Here is a 6,593-nt window from a genome sequence, read left to right as displayed (position 1 = left end):
TATTAAAAAATCGCATTGGTTCGGAAATTATTGATGATTGTTTAAGGGGGACTTATTTTTTTATGTGTATACATGTATCAGCTTATTTAATCAATTGATAATCAATCATTCTAAATTTAGTTCCAATATAAAGTACACCATGAGTATACCTTTAATATATTCAATCTTTAAGTACTACAATAACTCAAAATTGGTCAGATTTCATTTAACAGTGAAACAGCCCCATCCTATTGTTTTTCATTCAAGACACCTCCATGGCCATGCATTTAGTCATTTACAATATTGTTATCATTCAACAATATACATTATGTGATCGATCTATGCAGTCTGGTCGCTGTTCACTTCAAATGAACCTCTTCAAATCATAATTCTAGTACCCCCCCCACATACCACGCAGGAGCAGAATCACATTGTTGTTGGAAAACCTCGTTTTCTTCTTTGAGGAAGGTAATACCCCTGATGTAGAAGAACCTGCTGTTTCACAATCACCAATACTTGTCTGCTTGAAGGTAGAACACGTCTTTGGTTGGTTTGCTACCAAAATATGACATCAAAAGGAATTAGTAGTTTAGTACTTTGAAAGATACAAAAAAGAACTAACACATCAATGATGTGGAGCTCATCCAGCATTTCGCAACAAAATTTAACACAATTTTAATTTCAGCCCAGTTGACACTGTAGTGAACTATATTGGTGACATAAATTGAGGATATAGAATTGGAATTGATGAAGAAATGACATAGAAGCATTTTTGGTGATATATGAATAAGTTTTATATAAAGCATATTAGCATAAATAATTTTCTAGTCAATTTTTTTTAACTCTGTGTAGAAACTTGGTGAACCTGTTGTATATGTCAGATGGAACAAAAATAATCAAAATCAATCAACAAATAAATAAGTAATTTTTGTGAGTTTTGAAAATATATGAATGAATTAGCATATTTAATGAGCTTCAAAATTCTATGTTGAAATTTTGTACCACATCCTCAAGATATCATATAAAGCAAACAAAATTGAAATTGATCAACAAATGAAGAAAAAACCTTTTTTTGCAATTTATGAATAAATTTTGCTCAAATTAGCATCAATAATTTTCATGACAAAATTTCAAAATTTTGAGTACGTTTCGTGAACCTCATGCAGCTCTACCAGATGGAAGAAAAAAAAATCAAAATCGGTCAACAATTAAAGATGCATTTTTGTGAATTTTGAAAAATGCGCAAAAGTTGGCAGATTTAATGAATTTAGAGCATTTTGAAATTGTGGACGGACGACAGACGCCACGCCATGGCATAAGCTCATTTGGCCCTTCGGGCCGGATGAGCTAAAAATGCAAAAGGCTCTCCCAAGTGTGCAAGGCATCATTTGCCAGCATTACAAGTTAAAGGTTAAAGGTCAAGTTTACCCCAGAAAAACGTTGATTTGTATAAAAAAAATCAAACATGAATAACTCTGAAAACTTCACAAAAAATTGCATGTATAATAACAAAGTTTTCGCTTATTTTTCATAAGATGCTCTAATGAGTGTTATGCAAATGAGAGAATCGATGATGTCACCACTCACTATTTCTTTTTTTTATTGTTTCAATTAATAGTTTTTTTAATTTCTACTAATTTGACAATTAGGATCTCCTTTCTTGAACCAAAAAATATTAAAATAATGCCATCCCGTGTTAAGGGGGGAATGAAACCTTGTTTCATGTGACAATGATGAGAAAATCAAAATATTTCTGATATGAATAAAATACAAAAAGAAATAGTGAGTGGGTGATGTCATTGGTCCACTCATTTGCATACCGAACAGAATGTGCATATAACTGTTTTGTGAAATTAAACAAAACTTTCAAATGATATAACTTTCTTTTTTTACATCCGATATTGAAGTGATTTTCAGTGTTATGCTTGTTTGAATTTTTCTCTTTCCATTCAAATCAGCTTTTTATTGGGGTGGAATTGCCCTTTAGCATAGAACAATAGAAACATTTTGTAAAAACAGTTATAATGCACAATGTAAAGAACATTCATTAGGTGGGCTGATGGTGTCACATCCCAACAATCCCTTTTCTTTTATGTTTTTATTACATGAAATCATAAATTTTTAATTTTTTCATACATGTGTATAAAATCATGTGTTTCCATTATGATGAAATAAGTTGCAGCAGTAAATAAATAATGCACTCAATCAGTTGTCAATGCAATTGCTTTACATGTAGTTCTTGGTACAGAAACATTTTGAATAAACCTATTCATTTAATAACAAGGCAAAGAACGAGTGGGGAAATGACATCATCAGCCCATCAAATGAATATTCATAAAGACATGCCAGGACTGTTTGACTGGAATAATGCAAATCTGTAAAATTCAATAACTTCATTATTATCCAATTTTGATCAAATTTTCAGCATTTTGCTTTTGTGAATTTTACTCTATTTATTGAAATAAAAATATCTCCAACCTGGCCCATCCCTTTAAAGGTACTTTATGACAATTTTTCTATTTTACTTTCAGTACATATTTTACCAGTGTCTTTATTTGTCTGCTCAAACTATGTCACATAGCAATTAAAGCTTGACAATTTTTTTTGAATGGGTTTCCATGTTATGTGGTGGCTTTATATAATTCTTACCATGGACATCATTCTCGGTATTGAGCTGATCATTATCACTCTCAGAATTAGGCAGACCAAAATCGCTGGTGGAGCTTCTGTCAGTATGCAAATTTTAAAATAAGCATTAAAAATGACTGATCTTCCATGCTTTTTGGCCATGTGTTCATTCAACCAAAAAATCATGCATACAATTCATACAAACTGTCAGCCAGTACCTGAAAAACATCTCGTGTGCCCTCATTTGGCAAAATGTTAAATCTGCCTGCTAGGTGCATCATTAAAATCATTTTATATTCTTTGATAATCTTTATTCTGGTTCAAAAATGATGAAGATTTGGTTTATAAAGAGGAACCAACTTGTTTTTGTAGATACATATCATCAGATGAAAAGAAACTTTGCATAGGACAACAATTATGAACTAGAACAGTTTGACTGTGCTCAGTTGATAAGCCTCTGCACCCAGCACTAGGGAGTAAACATTAACTGATAGAATGTTCGGCACATCCCGATTAGACACTTGCGATCAATTGAATACTCAAATAACAGAGCCCAAGTCTCACGCATTATGCTTGAGTTGAGACTCAAGCATTTTGGACTCTTGTTCATCATCCCCTCAAATCTCTGTCTCACGCAACTATCACAGCCTATCCCCATATACATTGTACACAATGTTTGTGATCTCACTCAGATTCACAGAAAATCTCACACATTGCTGGTCTTTGAACTTGGCATCTCTGAAGTTAGGATTTCCAGTTGCCATTGACATTGGCAACTCACTGCCTGGTGGATTAAGTTTCAACTGGAAATTGTTATACCGGTATTCAAGTTAAATCCAATTGATATACCTGTACCAGTTGGAAATCCAACTGCCCCCCCCCCCCCAGGGGGCCGTTTCATAAAGCTGTTCGTAAGTTAAGAGCGACTTTAAGAACGACTGGTGATCCTTTATTGTGGTAACGGCATATTCATTAGCGATGGTTACGCGCGTAAGAAAGGATCACCAGTCGCTCTTAACTTACAAACAGCTTTATGAAACACCCCCCAGGGGGTGGAGGGGGCCAGTTGGATTTCCAACTGGTAGCTTTATGAAACACCCACCAGGTTTCAATTGTGTTTTGGTCCCGGGTTAGACCAAGTAGGTCCTAATTAACACAAGTCTCACCTGCACCACGCGGTTCAATATAGCAGCAGTGCTGACTTTGAATACTACTCTAACTCGCACAAGATGTTCAGTGATACATGGTTACTCTTATGTCCACTTTTTATGAACTAGACCAATAAACTTACAGAGATATGATGGTTATTCAACAAAAAACCCCAACATGGCCAAAGTTCATTGACCTTACATGACCTGTGACCTTGATCATGTGACCTGAAACTCGCACAGGATGTTCAGTGATACTTGATTACTCTTATGTACAAGTTTCATGAATCAGATCCATAAACTTTCAAAGTTATGATGGTAATTCAACAGATACACCCAGTTCGGCCAAAGTTCATTGACCTTTGACCTTGGTCATGTGACCTGAAATGCGCACAGGATGTTCAGAGATACTTGATTACTATAATATCCAAGTTTAATGAACTAAACCAATAAACTTTCAAAGTTATGATGGTAATTCAACAGATACCCCAATTCGGCCAAAGTTCATTGACCCTAAATGACCTTTGACCTTAATCATGAGACCTGAAACTTGCACAAAATGTTCAGTGATGCTTGATTACTATCATGTCCAAGTTTCATGAATCAGATCCATAAACTTTCAAAGTTATGATGGGAATTCAACAGATATCCGCAATTCGGCCAAAGTTCATTGACCCTAAATGACCTTTGACCTTGGACATGTGACGTGAAACTCATGCAGGATGTTCAGCTATACTTGATTAACCTTATGTCCAAGTTTCATGAACTAGGTCCATATATTTTCTAAGTTATGATGACATTTCAAAAAACTTAACCTCAGGTTAAGATTTCGATGTTGATCCCTCCAACATGGTCTAAGTTCATTGACCCTAAATGACCTTTGACCTTGGTCATGTGACATGAAACTCTAATAGGATGTTCAGTAATACTTGAATAACCTTATGGCCAAGTTTTATTAAGTAGGTCCATATACTTTCTAAGTTATGACGTCATTTCAAAAACTTAACCTCAGGTTAAGATTTGATGTTGACGCCGCCGCCGCCGTCGCCGTCGGAAAAGCGGCGCCTATAGTCTCACTCTGCTTCGCAGGTGAGACAATAAAACGCGTGCATAATGTGCACCGAACGCCCGGTATGTGCACCGAACCGAAATGGGCGGCGCACCACAAGGCCCTACTGTACCGGCCCGCAACGCAGTGCTTGGAGGCAGCTTGGGTACCGTTTTTATACCCTACTAATACTATATGCAGGCAAGCGCTAGCGCTAGCAGGAGTGTAGCGTCGAAGCACACCCCCTACCTTGCCCGGGGACACCGACACGTCTTAAGTACGTGTTCGGGCTGCCGCAGTAAACCCCCTACCCTACCTACAATGTAGGCCTAGCTCAGCTAAACTTCTGAAGCCATGATCGAATACCAAAATAAATCATTTATATAGATCTATTTACCTGATCCTCGTCGCCAGTGTAAAGATGCAAGACATCTTAATAAATGATACTTTAGTCCATGTTTACCGAGTCACGTTGTTCCTTTATTCGTGTCTAAAACGTGACAGTGAATCTCGCTGATCACACATAGCATAGCTTAGGTGTCTTCGAATCACAACATTACACTGAACTATGACTGGATACCGGTAATATGTGATGATTGACCCATGGAAATCGTTAGTATTGTGTTCCTCTGACTCTGTTCATTTTTTCCACTTCTTTCCACAATGACAATGTCAATTCTTACGGAAACGATCATGCAGCATGACGAATGAGTGAATTGACATAGCTGATGACGTATCCAAGATCAGAATATTCTAAAACTGGAGCTGAATGTTATATAGGCCCATCTTAGCTACGGATCCCCGGTCTTCTGTCTTCGTTTTCCAGACACCCAACAACAGGTCTGGAAAACGAAGATCGAAGACCGGGGACATGCGTTATGTCAATGGTAGTAAAATTGTATTGCCAGCTGAGTTGAGCGCGATATATTGCTCAATCAATTATCATGCATCACGATATCCATACAATTAATCATTAACCTATCAGCCATTATAACTGATTACATATATCCAATATCAAAATATTTCTGAATTTGATCTGAATATAATAATGGTTTATTTTAGCTAGACGGATGCGATGGCCCCGGTCTTCTGTCTTCGTTTTCCAGACACCCAACAACACCAAAGACGGGGACACGTGTAATGTCAATGGTAGTAAAATAGTTGCAAACGGCAGTTAAGTTGAGACTGCTCGTACGTAATTTTGTCCTCAGGCAGTCGTAATTGTCCGGGGGATAATTGTCCTCAAAGATAATTGTCCGGGGAAAGTGTCCTCAGGGGGGCTTATTGTCCGGGGGTAGTTGTTCGGGGGGTAGTTGTCCGGGGGGAATTGTCCGGGGGTGATTGTCCAGGGGGGTAGTTGTCCGGGGGGTAATTGTCCTAGAACCATTCACACAAATAACCATAACTTATCCGCAGCCAATCAAGGCAGATGACGTTATCCAAGATCAAAATATTCTTGAACTGGTGCTGAATGTTATAGGCCTATCTTAGCTAGACAAAATTATACGCGATCCCCGGTCTTCTGTCTTCGTTTTCCAGACACCCAACAACAGGTCTGGAAAACGAAGATCTGAATATAATAATGGTTTATTTTAGCTAGACGGATGCGATGGCCCCGGTCTTCTGTCTTCGTTTTCCAGACACCCAACAACAGGTCTGGAAAACGAAGATCGAAGACCGGGGACATGCGTTATGTCAATGGTATAAAATTTTAATGCCAGCTGAGCTGAGCGCGATATATTGCTCAATCAATTATCATTCACATTACGATATCCATACAATTAATCATT

General features: G+C 37.4%; 1 long non-coding RNA gene across 1 annotated transcript; it reads right to left on the bottom strand.

Moving 5' to 3' along the window:
- Nucleotides 1–434: 434 nt before the first annotated feature.
- On the bottom strand, nucleotides 435–5,608 carry LOC121412497. The gene is made up of 3 exons (XR_005969616.1): nucleotides 5,201–5,608; nucleotides 2,629–2,705; nucleotides 435–534 (listed from the first exon to the last, which is right to left on the bottom strand). It is a non-coding gene; the product is annotated as an uncharacterized LOC121412497 (long non-coding RNA).
- Nucleotides 5,609–6,593: the final 985 nt, after the last annotated feature.

This window comes from Lytechinus variegatus, chromosome 4, assembly GCF_018143015.1.
Source record: "Lytechinus variegatus isolate NC3 chromosome 4, Lvar_3.0, whole genome shotgun sequence".
Lineage (NCBI taxonomy): Eukaryota > Metazoa > Echinodermata > Echinoidea > Temnopleuroida > Toxopneustidae > Lytechinus > Lytechinus variegatus.
Note: the sequence above shows the minus strand (reverse complement) of the source record. Positions and strands in the feature narration are given on the sequence as shown.